Below are 18,471 nucleotides of genomic sequence, written 5' to 3'. Positions count from 1 at the left end.
AAAAGTGTTACATCAATACAGGGTTAAGACATGTTAAGAAATGTGTGTAAAAGTTTTAAAAGTCTCTGTTGTGCAAAGAAGGGGGAGCTTGGAGTCCATGAACGTGGCCGATTCCTCCCGCTCCACCGAACCGGTCACCGCTCCGGTCTTCCTCTGGGGCCCAGCGGAGATCCTCGACCACGGCAGCCATTCCGGCGCAGTCAGGCCGCGGCCGCCCGGACCACTTCACGTGGGTGGGGGCCCCTTCCGAATGGCGCGTGGGACGTACCACCCTAGGGTCCCTGTAGCCAGCATCGCCACTGCCTGGGTGGCCGTCTCCACGCGCTTCCCCACCAGCAGGTTTCTGGAGGTCCACAGTGCCTCTTTGTAGCATGTCAGGGTGAGCCAGAGCTGGCGGAATTGTCCCGATGGTATGGGTCTCTGGCTCACCCCGTAGAGCACCAGCTGTGCTGTTAGGACCTCCCCTGCTGGCAGGCTCGGGGTTATCAGGGGCCCCGCTTGGATCCACAGGTCCCGGGCGGCCCTGCACTCCCAGAGCAGGTGCCGCACGGTCTCCTCTCCGCCACAAGTCGGCCGTGGGCACCTCGATGTTGTTCCCATGCCCCGGGAGTGCATGACGGCTCTGACCGGGAGGATCTCGTGGGCCACCATCCAGTTGAGGTCGCGGTGCCGGTTCAGCAGAGCAGGATGGGCCACGTTGCGCCAAACCGTGGAGGGCTCGCCTAGCGCGAGCCCGCGCACTGGACTCACCGGCTCCCCCTCCTGCACAACAGAGAGAATAAAACGATGGTTAGTTAAAACTCGCTCTGTCTGCTGTTCAAGATTAAAATCCTTCAAAAACTTTTTTAAAACTGAGTAGGCCGGTGGGAGGTCGAAGGCCACCGGCACTCTCAGGTCGATGGGGAGGAGCCTCCGTGCTCGCAGGTACCCGCCCATCCAGAATCTCACCAGCTGGCCCGTCTTTGTGTCCTTGCTTGCCAGGCCCACATGGAGGGCGGTGTACCTGCTCGTCAAAAATAAAGCAAAATTTGGGAGGCCCCTCCCCCCATTAAAAAGGCTGTGCTTCATGACCTCTCTTTTCAGCCTTTCCCACTTGGACTTCCATACAAAGTAAAAGACCAAGCGGTCCAAGGCTAAAAGCACCCTTCTTGGGGGGATAAAAACAGCTGAAACCAATAAAAACAGAGGTAAAATCACAGTTTTTATGATTAAAATACGTCCTTCGATGGTCAAGTCACGCAGTCCCCAGAAAGCCAGTCGTTGCCTAGTCTTCCCAAGTAGACCACCCCAGTTCCCGCTGCCTAGCCCTAACCGGTCAAATTTAACCCCTAGAACCCTCAAGTCTGTTTGTGTGGTGAGTGGCAGTCCTGTCAAGTCCTGTGTGCGCCAGGGGCCGTGAAACTGGGCCTCTGTCTTGTTTCTGTTCAGTTTGGCCCCTGACGCCAGTCCGAACCAGTCAGTCCTGTCCAGAGTCCTGTCGATGGAAGGTCGGTCGGTGCATAAAACATTGACGTCGTCCATATATAAAACACATGTGGCTGAGAGCCCCCCGCTCCCCGGGACTCCCAGCCCAGTGATCCATTGGTCCCTTCTCAAAACCTGCGCCAAGGGTTCGATACAGGAGACAAAGAGAAGGGGAGATAACGGACAACCCTGACGGACGCCGCAGCGGACATTAACTGCGTTTGTGAGTTTCCCGTTAACTAGAACTCTGCTGTGTATACCCCTATACAACAGCCCCACCCACGCTATAAACCTGTCCGGATAGCCCATTTTTTGCAGTACCTGAAACAGGTACTGGTGCGAGACCCGATCAAAAGCTTTTTCAAAGTCTAAATTTAGTACTGCTAAACGAATGTTTCTGTCTCTCGCAAGACAGATGGCGTCTCTGATCAGTACGAGGCTGTCGGTGATCTTCCTTCCCGGGATGGCGCAGGTTTGATCCGGGTGGATCACTGAACCTAAAACCGTGGACATTCTGTTTGCTAAAAGTTTGCTAAAAAGTTTCAAATCAAAATTTAAAAGCGTGATGGGTCTCCAGTTTTTCAGGTCGGTCCTGTCGTCTTTTTTATGGAGTAATGACACTATCCCTACTCTAAAACTGTCTGGAAGTCTGTCGAGGTCCTCTAAGTCTTTAAAAACAGTCAGGAGGTCGTGTGCTAAAATGTCCCAAAAGGTGAGATAAAACTCCAGAGGCAGCCCATCTGCCCCCGGAGACTTCCCTCCCTTAAAACCCTTGACACACTTGTGTAGTTCTTCTATGTTAAAATCCTCCTCTAGTTGGCCCTTGTTCTCGACTGTTTTCTCTAAAAACCCTAAAACCTCTTTTGTTCGTTCTTTTAAAATTTCTTTTTCCCCAAACAGTTCCCCATAAAAAGTTTCTACTACTTTTAAAATGTCATCGGTTTTCTCCATCATTTCTCCTTCCTTGTTTTTTAATTTGGACATAGTCCCACTCCTACTTAAAATTTTCTTAAAAAAGTACCTGGTGCACTTTTCTCCCTCTTCTAGATCTCTTTCTTTACTTCTTAAAATAACCCCCTTACTTTTTTCCCACGATAAAATAGCCATCTCTTGTTTTACTGCTTTTATCTCATCGTTAAAATCAATGCCCTGGTTTCTCAAAGTAAAATATCTTTCTAAACGTTTCTGCAGTCCCACCATGCACCTATCTGTTTTCTTTTTCCTAACTCTCCCTAACTGACTAAAAAAGGCTTTGGTCCTACCCTTCACCATCTCCCACCACTGTGCCCTAGTGTCAAAACAGTCCTGGAGGGTCTGCCAGTCCCTGAACTGCTCCCTGTACTGCCTTGCGGCCTCCTCATCCTCCAACAGGGAGCAGTTCAGTTTCCACAGACCCTTCCCTACAGTCACACCCGAGGATAGTGAAAGGGTGCAGGACAGCATAGAGTGGTCCGAGAAGAAAACCGGGGTCAATCTAGCATCGGTTGGGGGGGCGTCCCGGGTAAAAACGTAGTCTATGCGAGAGGCTTTGGTGCCGTCATCACTGAACCAGGTGAGGCCCTCCTCTCTGGGATGCAAGGTCTTAAAACAGTCAGTCAATCTAAAGTCTCGTACTGTACTGCTTAAAAGAGTCGACGCCTTGTCTACCTTAAAATCAACCCCTGCACCTCTCCTGTCAGCCCTGGTTAAAACACTGTTAAAATCCCCTGCTAAAATAAGGGGGGCCCTACCTAGCAGGTGGGACTGCAGATCTTCTAAAAGGGTAAAACGTTCATTTTTATCACTAAAACCATAGACATTGATTACTTTAAAATCCTTCCCTAAAAAAGTCAAATTCAGTAAAGCGCCCGTCCATTTCTAAAAACAGTGCACCCCTTCACCAACACATGTGGGTTCTTTATTAAAACCGCCACTCCGTCATTTTTGTTTGCATTGGAGCCGCTCCAGCAGGAGGGCCCGTGGCTCCACATCCGTTCCCACTTAAAATAAGAGTTTTTAAAAGGCAGTCCACATTCCTGTAATAAAATCACATCGCTTTTTACAGTACTTAAAAATGATAAAACGGACTGCGCCCTAAAAGTGGTCGTGATGCATCTTACATTTATGGTGCTAAAAGTGAGCGCCATTAAAAGGGTAAAAGGGGTTAAAAGGACGTGCATTTAAACTAAAAACGTGGAGGGGGGGATCTTAAAAGAGGGTAAAACAATAAAACAGGTACTAAAATCATAAAATCAGGCTTACCTCTTCGCTTTTGACTCCTTTTTTCTTTTTGTCGCGTCTAGGGAGGCCTGAGCTCTCCTTGGGGGTGGAAGTCGTGATATTCATGTTTAAAAACGACACTTGGTTAGGAGAGCTGGAAGGAAATACCCTAGGAGAGGAATCTGACTCTCCAGAGCTCACTTCAGGCCTCCCCTTTTTACTGGCTGGATCGATGTCAGCGGACAGATCTCTATCGCGTTTGCCGAGTAAAAGCTGCCCACACTGGATAAAATCATCGCTGGCCGCCGAGTCACTGGTGCTGGGAGAGGAGCTGGAAGTTCCTGTCTCCTCTGATCCCCCAGCCTCCTCTCCCGCGCTCTGCTCTTTCTCCTTCTCAATTGACTGTCTGTGCTCGGCGGCCACCTGCTTAAAAGGAATTAAAACAGGGTCCGCCGCCACTTCCTCCACCTCTTCCTCCGCCACCTTCTCCATTTCTTTTACTCCCTCCGCCACCTCTTTGGCCCCCTCCGCCCTCTTTTCCACGGGCCCCCTTTCGGCCACCACAGGCTCCACGGGCGCCCTGACCGCCCGGAGCTTGTTGGCGAAGGACTGAGGACAGTCTCTGAACAGGTGGGAGAGCTCGCCACACAAGTTGCAAGCTCTCCCATTTGGGCACTCCGCGAAGACGTGCCCGATCTCCCGACATTTTCCGCAAACCACCTCCTGGCACGCCTCCGCGAGGTGCCCATGCTTCATGCACTTTCTGCATAACTTTGGCTGTCCCATGTAGTGCACGAAGCCCCTGTTCTCCCCCAACACTATGATTGAGGGTAACTGCCTCAGTCCTTCAAAACCTGTCGGATCTGGAACCTGCTGGATGGGCACTCTCCAAGCTCCATTCCATATGCCATCCAGATCCTTCACTCTAACTGGAACCCCTTTAACTGTGCAGTACCTTTTCAACCAGACACAGATATCCTCGGGGTTCACAGTTTCATTAAACATCCTGACAATCACCACTTTCAAGGTGTTGTCAGTCAGTTTTTCCACGCAGAACGTTTGGGTAACTTGATCTTTGCTCACCTCGAAACGTGTCCAGAATTCTTTCAGTACCATGGCCGTGCTGAAGCTGACATCGAAGCCCTGCCCAGCAGGCAAGGCCACGATGCAGTTCAGCTCGGCCGGCGAGAACCTGAGCAGCTTCTGCAGCACCTTCCTTGAGAAGTCCAACCTGGACATCTCCACCTTTACTCCACCCACCACCTTGAACAAAAAACGGACACTGTTGTGCCTCCTCATGCCAGCACGAGCGGCCGACATTTTGGAGGCACGAACAACACTGAACAAAAAACAATCAGACACGTGGGGGGGGGGGGTGACACAGCAAGAGGGAACAGGAGGGGGGGGGAGGGAACACCAACACAAGAGGGTAGGGGAGAGACAAACACTGGTGTGGGGGGGGGGGGGGGGGGGGGGGTAGGGGAGGGGATGGAGGGGGGGGGGGGGCACTAACAATACAATGGAGGGTAACAAACACTGAACTGGACTACACAAACACCCCACCAAAAACCAAATCAACAAAGTAAAAGCAACTGAAAAGACCGGCCAAAAGAAATTAACCACAAATACACTTAGACAATACACAAAAACACAAGACAAGAATAAAAGACTACACCAAACGGAAAAATACTGAGACAAACACTCACACTAACAAGACACACCTGCCACCAATCAAGGCTTGGTGGCTAGGCTACACCAAACAAACACTAAAACTCACAAAAAGACTATGGACAAACAAGCTATGGACAAACTACTAAAACAAGACAGAAAGGAAACACCTAACAATATTTAAACAAATAGGACACACAAAACAAACAAGAAGATAAACAAAAAAAAAAAAAAAAACAGGCTAAACTACACAAACACAAGACAAGGCCCACAGGGGGACCGGAAAAGTACTGGCCTTGGAGGCACTCACCTGGCCTAGCACTGGGCTAGGCCAGTGGAAGAATGGAAATTTCCGGTGAGTGACTCCTCCTCCAGCACTGGCTCCGGCAACCGTCTGTGGACCTGGGAACAAGGACAGAGACAGAAATCAAACACAGTATCAAGACAAATCAAATTCAAAATGATAAGGACAAACACCAACTGAAAAGGGTAACGCCCACCGGCCGGTCGATCGCCCACGGCCCAAGGTGAGATTTCGATTAGTATCGATAAGAACAGATACTACACTTGATCTTAGCCAAAAGGCCGAGAAGCGATGACCGCATTATCGGACGCCCCCGGCGCGCGGACCCTCCGTGCACCACCTGGGCCGCTCGGTCACCACACCGAGAACGGCCGAAACCACCAAAAGCCAAAACCAAAGCCGAGGCCAAAAGCCGCAGGACAAGCAGGGACGGAAGCGGAAAGCCCAGGCCAAAAGCCGCAGGACAAGCAGGGACGGAAGCGGAAAGCCCAGGCCAAAAGCCGCAGGACAAGCAGGGACGGAAGCGGAAAGCCCAGGCCAAAAGCCGCAGGACAAGCAGGGACGGAAGCGGAAAGCCCAGGCCAAAAGCCGCAGGACAAGCAGGGACGGAAGCGGAAAGCCCAGGCCAAAAGCCGCAGGACAAGCAGGGACGGAAGCGGAAAGCCCAGGCCAAAAGCCGCAGGACAAGCAGGGACGGAAGCGGAAAGCCCAGGCCAAAAGCCGCAGGACAAGCAGGGACGGAAGCGGAAAGCCCAGGCCAAAAGCCGCAGGACAAGCAGGGACGGAAGCGGAAAGCCCAGGCCAAAAGGCGCAGGACAAGCAGGGACGGAAGCGGAAAGCCCAGGCCAAAAGCCGCAGGACAAGCAGGGACGGAAGCGGAAAGCCCAGGCCAAAAGCCGCAGGACAAGCAGGGACGGAAGCGGAAAGCCCAGGCCAAAAGGCAACAGAATTGAAACAGCTACAGAAGAAGCAAAGACAAAACCTGCCTTACCCGCAGGCACGCACCTAACCCCAAAGCCAACCTCACCCTGCTTTTGTCACACGTCCATCAGGCTCTGCCCTCCCTCGGGCAAAGCCTCCCAAAAATACCACGTTCCACTCGTCGGCGCTCCCCTCCACGGAAGTCTTTAGTAAAAGGCGAAAGGCTTGTGCGTGCTGAAGGGGAACCAGAGCGTCGATTTGAAACGACCCAAACGGCCTACCCCCAACCCCTCCGTTGGCCCTGACTCACCCGTCCGCGGGGGCGAACCGGGGAGAACCGGGGCCAACCGCATCCTTCTCGGGAAAAAAAAGGCGCGGAAACGCCACGGGCCGCAGAGGGGCTCGGCCCGCCCGCTTGGCTTTTCTTTCCTTACCGCACTTTCTCCATTTCATTGATGGCTTTTTCTCCATTAAGATCCGTACGTGTTTATCGTATGCGCCTTCCAGCCAGTCCACTCTGTGTTGGTGTCGACTGACACGGCGATAAAAAACTCATTCCGATTGCCTTCCAGTTTTTCACCTCGGCCCCGCTGAATGTCAGCCAGCTCTCTCTCTCTCTCTCTCTCTCTCTCTCTCTCTCTCTGTCACTCACTCACTCACTCACTCCCTTTTTTTTTTTTTTTTTTTTTTTATATCTAAAAGGGCGGGAAAACGCCACCGGCCGACAGGGCTCCGCCCACACCCCCTTTTCACCCCGTTTTTTTGGTAGGGATCGCTTGTTCCGCTTTGTTGGGGGGCCCCCCCCTTTTGAGGGTTTTTTGACCCTCACCCCAAAAACCCTAGCCCTAACCTAAACCCCTCTCCCCCAAACCTCACTCATTCAGACATTCCCTCCTTCCCTCCCTCCTTCCTTCCTTCCTTCCCTCCCTCCCTCCCTCCCTCCCTCCCTCCCTCCCTCCCTCCCTCACTAGCTTTTCTCTTTGACACGCTTAGAAAGATTGCACCCTTCCCGGAGACGCTGCAATACCGGGGCGATGCGCGGAGCGGACGGAGCGAGCCCCTGTTCCGACTCCCTGTTGCAAAAATCCGTTTAATATGTTGTCCTCGCATGGAGGACATATCAGATATTAAACTGATAAGAACAGATTTTTTTTTTTTTTCTTTTGAAAGAATTGATTTATCATTTGCAGCCAGACAGAGCGTTAAAAACACATTTCAAGTATAAATTTCAATTTTCAATTTGCATGTCTTAAAAACACTTTAAAAAGGCATAAAATTGGATAAAAAACACATGTGCTCGATCAAATTTAAAAGTATGCATGTTAAAAGACAATACTTAAAACAAAACAATACTTTAAAACACAGTGTAATAAAAGCCATAAAAAGTGTTACATCAATACAGGGTTAAGACATGTTAAGAAATGTGTGTAAAAGTTTTAAAAGTCTCTGTTGTGCAAAGAAGGGGGAGCTTGGAGTCCATGAACGTGGCCGATTCCTCCCGCTCCACCGAACCGGTCACCGCTCCGGTCTTCCTCTGGGGCCCAGCGGAGATCCTCGACCACGGCAGCCATTCCGGCGCAGTCAGGCCGCGGCCGCCCGGACCACTTCACGTGGGTGGGGGCCCCTTCCGAATGGCGCGTGGGACGTACCACCCTAGGGTCCCTGTAGCCAGCATCGCCACTGCCTGGGTGGCCGTCTCCACGCGCTTCCCCACCAGCAGGTTTCTGGAGGTCCACAGTGCCTCTTTGTAGCATGTCAGGGTGAGCCAGAGCTGGCGGAATTGTCCCGATGGTATGGGTCTCTGGCTCACCCCGTAGAGCACCAGCTGTGCTGTTAGGACCTCCCCTGCTGGCAGGCTCGGGGTTATCAGGGGCCCCGCTTGGATCCACAGGTCCCGGGCGGCCCTGCACTCCCAGAGCAGGTGCCGCACGGTCTCCTCTCCGCCACAAGTCGGCCGTGGGCACCTCGATGTTGTTCCCATGCCCCGGGAGTGCATGACGGCTCTGACCGGGAGGATCTCGTGGGCCACCATCCAGTTGAGGTCGCGGTGCCGGTTCAGCAGAGCAGGATGGGCCACGTTGCGCCAAACCGTGGAGGGCTCGCCTAGCGCGAGCCCGCGCACTGGACTCACCGGCTCCCCCTCCTGCACAACAGAGAGAATAAAACGATGGTTAGTTAAAACTCGCTCTGTCTGCTGTTCAAGATTAAAATCCTTCAAAAACTTTTTTAAAACTGAGTAGGCCGGTGGGAGGTCGAAGGCCACCGGCACTCTCAGGTCGATGGGGAGGAGCCTCCGTGCTCGCAGGTACCCGCCCATCCAGAATCTCACCAGCTGGCCCGTCTTTGTGTCCTTGCTTGCCAGGCCCACATGGAGGGCGGTGTACCTGCTCGTCAAAAATAAAGCAAAATTTGGGAGGCCCCTCCCCCCATTAAAAAGGCTGTGCTTCATGACCTCTCTTTTCAGCCTTTCCCACTTGGACTTCCATACAAAGTAAAAGACCAAGCGGTCCAAGGCTAAAAGCACCCTTCTTGGGGGGATAAAAACAGCTGAAACCAATAAAAACAGAGGTAAAATCACAGTTTTTATGATTAAAATACGTCCTTCGATGGTCAAGTCACGCAGTCCCCAGAAAGCCAGTCGTTGCCTAGTCTTCCCAAGTAGACCACCCCAGTTCCCGCTGCCTAGCCCTAACCGGTCAAATTTAACCCCTAGAACCCTCAAGTCTGTTTGTGTGGTGAGTGGCAGTCCTGTCAAGTCCTGTGTGCGCCAGGGGCCGTGAAACTGGGCCTCTGTCTTGTTTCTGTTCAGTTTGGCCCCTGACGCCAGTCCGAACCAGTCAGTCCTGTCCAGAGTCCTGTCGATGGAAGGTCGGTCGGTGCATAAAACATTGACGTCGTCCATATATAAAACACATGTGGCTGAGAGCCCCCCGCTCCCCGGGACTCCCAGCCCAGTGATCCATTGGTCCCTTCTCAAAACCTGCGCCAAGGGTTCGATACAGGAGACAAAGAGAAGGGGAGATAACGGACAACCCTGACGGACGCCGCAGCGGACATTAACTGCGTTTGTGAGTTTCCCGTTAACTAGAACTCTGCTGTGTATACCCCTATACAACAGCCCCACCCACGCTATAAACCTGTCCGGATAGCCCATTTTTTGCAGTACCTGAAACAGGTACTGGTGCGAGACCCGATCAAAAGCTTTTTCAAAGTCTAAATTTAGTACTGCTAAACGAATGTTTCTGTCTCTCGCAAGACAGATGGCGTCTCTGATCAGTACGAGGCTGTCGGTGATCTTCCTTCCCGGGATGGCGCAGGTTTGATCCGGGTGGATCACTGAACCTAAAACCGTGGACATTCTGTTTGCTAAAAGTTTGCTAAAAAGTTTCAAATCAAAATTTAAAAGCGTGATGGGTCTCCAGTTTTTCAGGTCGGTCCTGTCGTCTTTTTTATGGAGTAATGACACTATCCCTACTCTAAAACTGTCTGGAAGTCTGTCGAGGTCCTCTAAGTCTTTAAAAACAGTCAGGAGGTCGTGTGCTAAAATGTCCCAAAAGGTGAGATAAAACTCCAGAGGCAGCCCATCTGCCCCCGGAGACTTCCCTCCCTTAAAACCCTTGACACACTTGTGTAGTTCTTCTATGTTAAAATCCTCCTCTAGTTGGCCCTTGTTCTCGACTGTTTTCTCTAAAAACCCTAAAACCTCTTTTGTTCGTTCTTTTAAAATTTCTTTTTCCCCAAACAGTTCCCCATAAAAAGTTTCTACTACCTTTAAAATGTCATCAGTTTTCTCCATCATTTTTCCTTCCTTGTTTTTTAACTTGGACATAGTCCCACTCCTACTTAAAATTTTCTTAAAAAAGTACCTGGTGCACTTTTCTCCCTCTTCTAAATCTCTTTCTTTACTTCTTAAAATAACCCCCTTGCTTTTTTCCCACGATAAAATAGCCATCTCTTGTTTTACTGCTTTTATCTCATCGTTAAAATCAATGCCCTGGTTTCTCAAAGTAAAATATCTTTCTAAACGTTTCTGCAGTCCCACCATGCACCTATCTGTTTTCTTTTTCCTAAATCTCCCTAACTGACTAAAAAAGGCTTTGGTCCTACCCTTCACCATCTCCCACCACTGTGCCCTAGTGTCAAAACAGTCCTGGAGGGTCTGCCAGTCCCTGAACTGCTCCCTGTACTGCCTTGCGGCCTCCTCATCCTCCAACAGGGAGCAGTTCAGTTTCCACAGACCCTTTCGATAAGAACAGATACTACACTTGATCTTAGCCAAAAGGCCGAGAAGCGATGACCGCATTATCGGACGCCCCCGGCGCGCGGACCCTCCGTGCACCACCTGGGCCGCTCGGTCACCACACCGAGAACGGCCGAAACCACCAAAAGCCAAAACCAAAGCCGAGGCCAAAAGCCGCAGGACAAGCAGGGACGGAAGCGGAAAGCCCAGGCCAAAAGCCGCAGGACAAGCAGGGACGGAAGCGGAAAGCCCAGGCCAAAAGCCGCAGGACAAGCAGGGACGGAAGCGGAAAGCCCAGGCCAAAAGCCGCAGGACAAGCAGGGACGGAAGCGGAAAGCCCAGGCCAAAAGCCGCAGGACAAGCAGGGACGGAAGCGGAAAGCCCAGGCCAAAAGCCGCAGGACAAGCAGGGACGGAAGCGGAAAGCCCAGGCCAAAAGCCGCAGGACAAGCAGGGACGGAAGCGGAAAGCCCAGGCCAAAAGCCGCAGGACAAGCAGGGACGGAAGCGGAAAGCCCAGGCCAAAAGCCGCAGGACAAGCAGGGACGGAAGCGGAAAGCCCAGGCCAAAAGGCAACAGAATTGAAACAGCTACAGAAGAAGCAAAGACAAAACCTGCCTTACCCGCAGGCACGCACCTAACCCCAAAGCCAACCTCACCCTGCTTTTGTCACACGTCCATCAGGCTCTGCCCTCCCTCGGGCAAAGCCTCCCAAAAATACCACGTTCCACTCGTCGGCGCTCCCCTCCACGGAAGTCTTTAGTAAAAGGCGAAAGGCTTGTGCGTGCTGAAGGGGAACCAGAGCGTCGATTTGAAACGACCCAAACGGCCTACCCCCAACCCCTCCGTTGGCCCTGACTCACCCGTCCGCGGGGGCGAACCGGGGAGAACCGGGGCCAACCGCATCCTTCTCGGGAAAAAAAAGGCGCGGAAACGCCACGGGCCGCAGAGGGGCTCGGCCCGCCCGCTTGGCTTTTCTTTCCTTACCGCACTTTCTCCATTTCATTGATGGCTTTTTCTCCATTAAGATCCGTACGTGTTTATCGTATGCGCCTTCCAGCCAGTCCACTCTGTGTTGGTGTCGACTGACACGGCGATAAAAAACTCATTCCGATTGCCTTCCAGTTTTTCACCTCGGCCCCGCTGAATGTCAGCCAGCTCTCTCTCTCTCTCTCTCTCTCTCTCTCTCTCTCTCTGTCACTCACTCACTCACTCACTCCCTTTTTTTTTTTTTTTTTTTTTTTATATCTAAAAGGGCGGGAAAACGCCACCGGCCGACAGGGCTCCGCCCACACCCCCTTTTCACCCCGTTTTTTTGGTAGGGATCGCTTGTTCCGCTTTGTTGGGGGGCCCCCCCCTTTTGAGGGTTTTTTGACCCTCACCCCAAAAACCCTAGCCCTAACCTAAACCCCTCTCCCCCAAACCTCACTCATTCAGACATTCCCTCCTTCCCTCCCTCCTTCCTTCCTTCCTTCCCTCCCTCCCTCCCTCCCTCCCTCCCTCCCTCCCTCCCTCCCTCCCTCCCTCCCTCCCTCCCTCCCTCCCTCACTAGCTTTTCTCTTTGACACGCTTAGAAAGATTGCACCCTTCCCGGAGACGCTGCAATACCGGGGCGATGCGCGGAGCGGACGGAGCGAGCCCCTGTTCCGACTCCCTGTTGCAAAAATCCGTTTAATATGTTGTCCTCGCATGGAGGACATATCAGATATTAAACTGATAAGAACAGATTTTTTTTTTTTTTCTTTTGAAAGAATTGATTTATCATTTGCAGCCAGACAGAGCGTTAAAAACACATTTCAAGTATAAATTTCAATTTTCAATTTGCATGTCTTAAAAACACTTTAAAAAGGCATAAAATTGGATAAAAAACACATGTGCTCGATCAAATTTAAAAGTATGCATGTTAAAAGACAATACTTAAAACAAAACAATACTTTAAAACACAGTGTAATAAAAGCCATAAAAAGTGTTACATCAATACAGGGTTAAGACATGTTAAGAAATGTGTGTAAAAGTTTTAAAAGTCTCTGTTGTGCAAAGAAGGGGGAGCTTGGAGTCCATGAACGTGGCCGATTCCTCCCGCTCCACCGAACCGGTCACCGCTCCGGTCTTCCTCTGGGGCCCAGCGGAGATCCTCGACCACGGCAGCCATTCCGGCGCAGTCAGGCCGCGGCCGCCCGGACCACTTCACGTGGGTGGGGGCCCCTTCCGAATGGCGCGTGGGACGTACCACCCTAGGGTCCCTGTAGCCAGCATCGCCACTGCCTGGGTGGCCGTCTCCACGCGCTTCCCCACCAGCAGGTTTCTGGAGGTCCACAGTGCCTCTTTGTAGCATGTCAGGGTGAGCCAGAGCTGGCGGAATTGTCCCGATGGTATGGGTCTCTGGCTCACCCCGTAGAGCACCAGCTGTGCTGTTAGGACCTCCCCTGCTGGCAGGCTCGGGGTTATCAGGGGCCCCGCTTGGATCCACAGGTCCCGGGCGGCCCTGCACTCCCAGAGCAGGTGCCGCACGGTCTCCTCTCCGCCACAAGTCGGCCGTGGGCACCTCGATGTTGTTCCCATGCCCCGGGAGTGCATGACGGCTCTGACCGGGAGGATCTCGTGGGCCACCATCCAGTTGAGGTCGCGGTGCCGGTTCAGCAGAGCAGGATGGGCCACGTTGCGCCAAACCGTGGAGGGCTCGCCTAGCGCGAGCCCGCGCACTGGACTCACCGGCTCCCCCTCCTGCACAACAGAGAGAATAAAACGATGGTTAGTTAAAACTCGCTCTGTCTGCTGTTCAAGATTAAAATCCTTCAAAAACTTTTTTAAAACTGAGTAGGCCGGTGGGAGGTCGAAGGCCACCGGCACTCTCAGGTCGATGGGGAGGAGCCTCCGTGCTCGCAGGTACCCGCCCATCCAGAATCTCACCAGCTGGCCCGTCTTTGTGTCCTTGCTTGCCAGGCCCACATGGAGGGCGGTGTACCTGCTCGTCAAAAATAAAGCAAAATTTGGGAGGCCCCTCCCCCCATTAAAAAGGCTGTGCTTCATGACCTCTCTTTTCAGCCTTTCCCACTTGGACTTCCATACAAAGTAAAAGACCAAGCGGTCCAAGGCTAAAAGCACCCTTCTTGGGGGGATAAAAACAGCTGAAACCAATAAAAACAGAGGTAAAATCACAGTTTTTATGATTAAAATACGTCCTTCGATGGTCAAGTCACGCAGTCCCCAGAAAGCCAGTCGTTGCCTAGTCTTCCCAAGTAGACCACCCCAGTTCCCGCTGCCTAGCCCTAACCGGTCAAATTTAACCCCTAGAACCCTCAAGTCTGTTTGTGTGGTGAGTGGCAGTCCTGTCAAGTCCTGTGTGCGCCAGGGGCCGTGAAACTGGGCCTCTGTCTTGTTTCTGTTCAGTTTGGCCCCTGACGCCAGTCCGAACCAGTCAGTCCTGTCCAGAGTCCTGTCGATGGAAGGTCGGTCGGTGCATAAAACATTGACGTCGTCCATATATAAAACACATGTGGCTGAGAGCCCCCCGCTCCCCGGGACTCCCAGCCCAGTGATCCATTGGTCCCTTCTCAAAACCTGCGCCAAGGGTTCGATACAGGAGACAAAGAGAAGGGGAGATAACGGACAACCCTGACGGACGCCGCAGCGGACATTAACTGCGTTTGTGAGTTTCCCGTTAACTAGAACTCTGCTGTGTATACCCCTATACAACAGCCCCACCCACGCTATAAACCTGTCCGGATAGCCCATTTTTTGCAGTACCTGAAACAGGTACTGGTGCGAGACCCGATCAAAAGCTTTTTCAAAGTCTAAATTTAGTACTGCTAAACGAATGTTTCTGTCTCTCGCAAGACAGATGGCGTCTCTGATCAGTACGAGGCTGTCGGTGATCTTCCTTCCCGGGATGGCGCAGGTTTGATCCGGGTGGATCACTGAACCTAAAACCGTGGACATTCTGTTTGCTAAAAGTTTGCTAAAAAGTTTCAAATCAAAATTTAAAAGCGTGATGGGTCTCCAGTTTTTCAGGTCGGTCCTGTCGTCTTTTTTATGGAGTAATGACACTATCCCTACTCTAAAACTGTCTGGAAGTCTGTCGAGGTCCTCTAAGTCTTTAAAAACAGTCAGGAGGTCGTGTGCTAAAATGTCCCAAAAGGTGAGATAAAACTCCAGAGGCAGCCCATCTGCCCCCGGAGACTTCCCTCCCTTAAAACCCTTGACACACTTGTGTAGTTCTTCTATGTTAAAATCCTCCTCTAGTTGGCCCTTGTTCTCGACTGTTTTCTCTAAAAACCCTAAAACCTCTTTTGTTCGTTCTTTTAAAATTTCTTTTTCCCCAAACAGTTCCCCATAAAAAGTTTCTACTACTTTTAAAATGTCATCGGTTTTCTCCATCATTTCTCCTTCCTTGTTTTTTAATTTGGACATAGTCCCACTCCTACTTAAAATTTTCTTAAAAAAGTACCTGGTGCACTTTTCTCCCTCTTCTAGATCTCTTTCTTTACTTCTTAAAATAACCCCCTTACTTTTTTCCCACGATAAAATAGCCATCTCTTGTTTTACTGCTTTTATCTCATCGTTAAAATCAATGCCCTGGTTTCTCAAAGTAAAATATCTTTCTAAACGTTTCTGCAGTCCCACCATGCACCTATCTGTTTTCTTTTTCCTAACTCTCCCTAACTGACTAAAAAAGGCTTTGGTCCTACCCTTCACCATCTCCCACCACTGTGCCCTAGTGTCAAAACAGTCCTGGAGGGTCTGCCAGTCCCTGAACTGCTCCCTGTACTGCCTTGCGGCCTCCTCATCCTCCAACAGGGAGCAGTTCAGTTTCCACAGACCCTTCCCTACAGTCACACCCGAGGATAGTGAAAGGGTGCAGGACAGCATAGAGTGGTCCGAGAAGAAAACCGGGGTCAATCTAGCATCGGTTGGGGGGGCGTCCCGGGTAAAAACGTAGTCTATGCGAGAGGCTTTGGTGCCGTCATCACTGAACCAGGTGAGGCCCTCCTCTCTGGGATGCAAGGTCTTAAAACAGTCAGTCAATCTAAAGTCTCGTACTGTACTGCTTAAAAGAGTCGACGCCTTGTCTACCTTAAAATCAACCCCTGCACCTCTCCTGTCAGCCCTGGTTAAAACACTGTTAAAATCCCCTGCTAAAATAAGGGGGGCCCTACCTAGCAGGTGGGACTGCAGATCTTCTAAAAGGGTAAAACGTTCATTTTTATCACTAAAACCATAGACATTGATTACTTTAAAATCCTTCCCTAAAAAAGTCAAATTCAGTAAAAGCGCCCGTCCATTTCTAAAAACAGTGCACCCCTTCACCAACACATGTGGGTTCTTTATTAAAACCGCCACTCCGTCATTTTTGTTTGCATTGGAGCCGCTCCAGCAGGAGGGCCCGTGGCTCCACATCCGTTCCCACTTAAAATAAGAGTTTTTAAAAGGCAGTCCACATTCCTGTAATAAAATCACATCGCTTTTTACAGTACTTAAAAATGATAAAACGGACTGCGCCCTAAAAGTGGTCGTGATGCATCTTACATTTATGGTGCTAAAAGTGAGCGCCATTAAAAGGGTAAAAGGGGTTAAAAGGACGTGCATTTAAACTAAAAACGTGGAGGGGGGGATCTTAAAAGAGGGTAAAACAATAAAACAGGTACTAAAATCATAAAATCAGGCTTACCTCTTCGCTTTTGACTCCTTTTTTCTTTTTGTCGCGTCTAGGGAGGCCTGAGCTCTCCTTGGGGGTGGAAGTCGTGATATTCATGTTTAAAAACGACACTTGGTTAGGAGAGCTGGAAGGAAATACCCTAGGAGAGGAATCTGACTCTCCAGAGCTCACTTCAGGCCTCCCCTTTTTACTGGCTGGATCGATGTCAGCGGACAGATCTCTATCGCGTTTGCCGAGTAAAAGCTGCCCACACTGGATAAAATCATCGCTGGCCGCCGAGTCACTGGTGCTGGGAGAGGAGCTGGAAGTTCCTGTCTCCTCTGATCCCCCAGCCTCCTCTCCCGCGCTCTGCTCTTTCTCCTTCTCAATTGACTGTCTGTGCTCGGCGGCCACCTGCTTAAAAGGAATTAAAACAGGGTCCGCCGCCACTTCCTCCACCTCTTCCTCCGCCACCTTCTCCATTTCTTTTACTCCCTCCGCCACCTCTTTGGCCCCCTCCGCCCTCTTTTCCACGGGCCCCCTTTCGGCCACCACAGGCTCCACGGGCGCCCTGACCGCCCGGAGCTTGTTGGCGAAGGACTGAGGACAGTCTCTGAACAGGTGGGAGAGCTCGCCACACAAGTTGCAAGCTCTCCCATTTGGGCACTCCGCGAAGACGTGCCCGATCTCCCGACATTTTCCGCAAACCACCTCCTGGCACGCCTCCGCGAGGTGCCCATGCTTCATGCACTTTCTGCATAACTTTGGCTGTCCCATGTAGTGCACGAAGCCCCTGTTCTCCCCCAACACTATGATTGAGGGTAACTGCCTCAGTCCTTCAAAACCTGTCGGATCTGGAACCTGCTGGATGGGCACTCTCCAAGCTCCATTCCATATGCCATCCAGATCCTTCACTCTAACTGGAACCCCTTTAACTGTGCAGTACCTTTTCAACCAGACACAGATATCCTCGGGGTTCACAGTTTCATTAAACATCCTGACAATCACCACTTTCAAGGTGTTGTCAGTCAGTTTTTCCACGCAGAACGTTTGGGTAACTTGATCTTTGCTCACCTCGAAACGTGTCCAGAATTCTTTCAGTACCATGGCCGTGCTGAAGCTGACATCGAAGCCCTGCCCAGCAGGCAAGGCCACGATGCAGTTCAGCTCGGCCGGCGAGAACCTGAGCAGCTTCTGCAGCACCTTCCTTGAGAAGTCCAACCTGGACATCTCCACCTTTACTCCACCCACCACCTTGAACAAAAAACGGACACTGTTGTGCCTCCTCATGCCAGCACGAGCGGCCGACATTTTGGAGGCACGAACAACACTGAACAAAAAACAATCAGACACGTGGGGGGGGGGGGGTGACACAGCAAGAGGGAACAGGAGGGGGGGGGGAGGGAACACCAACACAAGAGGGTAGGGGAGAGACAAACACTGGTGTGGGGGGGGGGGGGGGGGGGGGGTAGGGGAGGGGATGGAGGGGGGGGGGGGGCACTAACAATACAATGGAGGGTAACAAACACTGAACTGGACTACACAAACACCCCACCAAAAACCAAATCAACAAAGTAAAAGCAACTGAAAAGACCGGCCAAAAGAAATTAACCACAAATACACTTAGACAATACACAAAAACACAAGACAAGAATAAAAGACTACACCAAACGGAAAAATACTGAGACAAACACTCACACTAACAAGACACACCTGCCACCAATCAAGGCTTGGTGGCTAGGCTACACCAAACAAACACTAAAACTCACAAAAAGACTATGGACAAACAAGCTATGGACAAACTACTAAAACAAGACAGAAAGGAAACACCTAACAATATTTAAACAAATAGGACACACAAAACAAACAAGAAGATAAAAAAAAAAAAAAAAAAAACAGGCTAAACTACACAAACACAAGACAAGGCCCACAGGGGGACCGGAAAAGTACTGGCCTTGGAGGCACTCACCTGGCCTAGCACTGGGCTAGGCCAGTGGAAGAATGGAAATTTCCGGTGAGTGACTCCTCCTCCAGCACTGGCT

At 51.2% G+C, this 18,471-nt stretch overlaps 4 non-coding genes and 2 pseudogenes across 4 annotated transcripts; all 6 read right to left on the bottom strand.

Annotated features, from left to right (window-relative positions):
• Positions 1–5,714: 5,714 nt before the first annotated feature.
• LOC136964639 (U2 spliceosomal RNA) lies at positions 5,715–5,928 on the bottom strand (annotated as a pseudogene).
• Positions 5,929–6,692: 764 nt separating this feature from the next.
• LOC136964669 (U5 spliceosomal RNA) lies at positions 6,693–6,810 on the bottom strand. Its single transcript, XR_010879125.1, has one exon. It is a non-coding gene; the product is annotated as a U5 spliceosomal RNA (small nuclear RNA).
• Positions 6,811–7,549: 739 nt separating this feature from the next.
• On the bottom strand, positions 7,550–7,733 carry LOC136964632 (U2 spliceosomal RNA). Its single transcript, XR_010879110.1, has one exon. It is a non-coding gene; the product is annotated as a U2 spliceosomal RNA (small nuclear RNA).
• Positions 7,734–10,690: 2,957 nt separating this feature from the next.
• On the bottom strand, positions 10,691–10,851 carry LOC136964654 (U2 spliceosomal RNA; annotated as a pseudogene).
• A 632-nt stretch (positions 10,852–11,483) lies between these two features.
• On the bottom strand, positions 11,484–11,601 carry LOC136964668 (U5 spliceosomal RNA). Its single transcript, XR_010879124.1, has one exon. It is a non-coding gene; the product is annotated as a U5 spliceosomal RNA (small nuclear RNA).
• Positions 11,602–12,368: 767 nt separating this feature from the next.
• Positions 12,369–12,552, bottom strand: LOC136964631 (U2 spliceosomal RNA). Its single transcript, XR_010879109.1, has one exon. It is a non-coding gene; the product is annotated as a U2 spliceosomal RNA (small nuclear RNA).
• Between the last annotated feature and the right edge of the window lie 5,919 nt (positions 12,553–18,471).

This window comes from Osmerus mordax, chromosome 20 (assembly GCF_038355195.1).
Source record: "Osmerus mordax isolate fOsmMor3 chromosome 20, fOsmMor3.pri, whole genome shotgun sequence".
Taxonomy (NCBI): domain Eukaryota; kingdom Metazoa; phylum Chordata; class Actinopteri; order Osmeriformes; family Osmeridae; genus Osmerus; species Osmerus mordax.
The sequence above is the reverse complement of the archived record's forward strand: the minus strand, read 5'-3'. Positions and strand labels throughout refer to the sequence as shown.